Raw genomic sequence first — 2,814 nt, 5'->3', positions numbered from 1 at the left:
TGCAGCGCAAACATCAGAACTTCATGCAAGACCTACAGACGCTTCAGAACCAAGTGCAACAGATCCAAGAGGAATCGGACAAGCTTCGACCCAGCTATGCGGACGACGGAGCTAAAGAGATCACAAATAGAGAACAAGAAGTGTCTGCGTGGGCCAGTTTACAAATGGTTTACAATGGTTGAACAGCGCAAAGGAAAACTGACCGATACTGGCGATCTGTTAAAGTTCTGCAATCTGGTGAGGATGCTGATGCAATGGATGGACAACGTGGTGCGCCAAGTGAACACCAGCGAAAAGCCGCGCGACGTCGGCGGCGTTGAACTGTTGATGAGCAATCAGAAGAGCCCTCAGGCAAAATGTAAAGTTGTCCACCTTCACCGTTTGCCCAGATATAACCATGATCCAGGAATTACCTAATCGGGGCGATCAGGGTTTAGAAGGGGGGCAGTGTAACGGAAATGGCCTGGGGTACTCACGTTTGGAATGGGGGATCGAAATTCATGGTATTTCAGTAAATGGGAGCCCCATTTACTGTCAAATATGACACTGACAAGCGGGAAGTTTCGCACCTGTTCTGGAGATTTCGAGAACTATCTGGGATACCCGGAGGAAACTATATAAGCGACGACGAGAACCACACAGGGGAAGTGAAGTGACAGCCGCGCCTGAGTGCAGAAGAGGTTAAACCCCGCGAGTCGAAAACGCGTGTTTTCCGTGTGTTATTGTTATTGTTTGTGAAGTTGACGGTAACTTTGAAGTTAGTTCATTCCTGTTCCGTAGTTAAAGTTGTACCGAGTGGAATAAAAGTTGGAAGCAGAAGAGATAGTTGGTTACTCGGCCATCCACGGTACAATATATTAGGAGACATTAGTTGTAAATGTACAAAAAGGCTGCACGAAATCTTGTAGTTGCAACAACAATGCATTTAGCTCTATTGTATCGAAGGCTTTGTGGCTACTAAAGGCAAACAATTTTGAATCAATCTGTATAATATAAAGAATATTTCGTGATTCAAATAATCATCCACACAATGTTGTTAATGTTACACAGTAGTTAAACGAACATTTGGCACTCTGGATTAAAAGGTTTGGGCACTGCAGATGACCAGAGAATAGCCGAGAGTTGACCATTTTAGGTAATTATCTTTGGAGGTTTTTAAAGATGTTTAGTTGGGAAATCGAATTTTACTAACGCGGAAGCGTATGGATATGTTGCGCATTTAATAAAAATATAAATGTTAAATTACATAATAAAAAGCAACAAGCGGTAAATAGAATTAGGGAAATACAAACCACCGTAATGGAAATATCAAATGGAATATATGAAGAAAACTGTGGATGTTATTATGACAGTTTTAGCTCGTATCACCCTTTTCCGAGATACCAAGACTTTTTGTTTTTTTGGTAGAAGTTATGCCCCCTAGCGATTGAGCTACGAACTTTAATACATGTTCCAGCCATTTTTATGCCAACTAGACAACCAACCAAGATAACCCAAACTAACCCAAACCGCTAGTCCTTACCGTTGTCGAAATACAGCCGCTCTTTACCCTTATCGGGACACCTTCTATATGTATGAGTACAAGAAAGATTTGAAAAATAAATGTAATAATTAAAAAATACAGTGGGATGTTTTTTAATTTTTAGAAAAAATGTCTGACACTTGCTCTTGATGGTCAAATTTCTTCAAAAAAAAAATTTGCTTTGACAATTAAACTCGCTGTGAATTTGTTCTTATGTAAGACTCAGAATTTTGATGCACCCCAATTCATCCGCTTTGAGCAAATGGTGCTTGAAGCAATGGTTTGAGCCTCTTAGCACGAAAGCTACCTGAACTTTTTATTTGGTTGCCGGAATCAACTGAATTTTTTAAATTGATGCACCAATCATTTGTAAAGGTGTGTTAATAAAATAATTATTTGCATTTTCGCGCCATTTAACAATTATAATTTCCAAAAACTGATATAAAATAATCAAAAATCATCGTTCAAAATAAGAATGTCAAAGGGGCGATGTATTTATAATGAGTAACCCTGTACTGAAACTTTTTTGCATAAAAAATATGGAGTTGCTTGCTAGTACTTACTTGGCACACAACTTCTGCAGTCAGATAGTACTAAATGAACTGCAAAGAAAAGTATGCAATCAACATAGCTAATTTTTCAAAATCAACTTAACCTACCTACAAAAATTAAGATCAGCATTAGCACATACGCCTCTGTAGCAGATTTCCTCTCTTTCGGTATGGTTTTAGGAAAATAATATTTATCACCTTTCTGGAAAACCAATACCTGAAACCAAAGTTGTTTTACTACACAAGGTTATTCAGATTATACGACACGGAAGATTGCGTCAAAACTATTTAATTTTATAAAGTAATATTTTACGGATAAATTGAAGCTCGTTCGGGGTACATAAAAAAATATTTTCTAATGTACAGGGTGTCCAATTACTAGATTCAACCCAAATTTATTATTATTTTTCTTCTTTGGGTGCCATGTGCTATGCTACAGGTCGGCGATAATTTGTCCATTTCATGGTCACAGAATAGCTAGGGTGCCCTCCTCAGCCTGTCTAAAAATGCTTGCGGCGTCCCAACCAATTCTTCCCTTCACTTCTTCATCACATTGCCACTTTTCATTTAGAGAAGCGCCAAGATAGGTAAATTTGGCAACACGTTCAATATTTTCTCCGTTGATATTGAGAGTGGTAATATGCTGATCTCTGTTAATCACTATCATTTTTGCTTTGGTATTATTTATATGTAGTCCGAACTTTTCACCACATTCGTTGATTTTATTTAGTATTGACTGAA

General features: G+C 38.2%; 2 long non-coding RNA genes across 2 annotated transcripts in view; both read right to left on the bottom strand.

Annotated features, from left to right (window-relative positions):
- The window catches only part of LOC125503449, a 19,594-nt gene that overhangs the window by 10,882 nt on the left and 5,898 nt on the right, over nucleotides 1-2,814 (bottom strand). The window lies entirely within an intron of this gene.
- Nucleotides 1,918-2,804, bottom strand: LOC125503440. Its single transcript, XR_007280856.1, has 2 exons — nucleotides 2,182-2,804; nucleotides 1,918-2,124 (listed from the first exon to the last, which is right to left on the bottom strand). It is a non-coding gene; the product is annotated as an uncharacterized LOC125503440 (long non-coding RNA).

The sequence above is a fragment of the Dendroctonus ponderosae genome, unplaced genomic scaffold (assembly GCF_020466585.1).
Source record: "Dendroctonus ponderosae isolate FM_Combo_2020 unplaced genomic scaffold, Dpon_F_20191213v2 Dpon_F_20191213_2, whole genome shotgun sequence".
Classification (NCBI taxonomy): Eukaryota; Metazoa; Arthropoda; class Insecta; order Coleoptera; family Curculionidae; genus Dendroctonus; species Dendroctonus ponderosae.
This window is presented reverse-complemented; position numbering and strand designations above follow the sequence as displayed.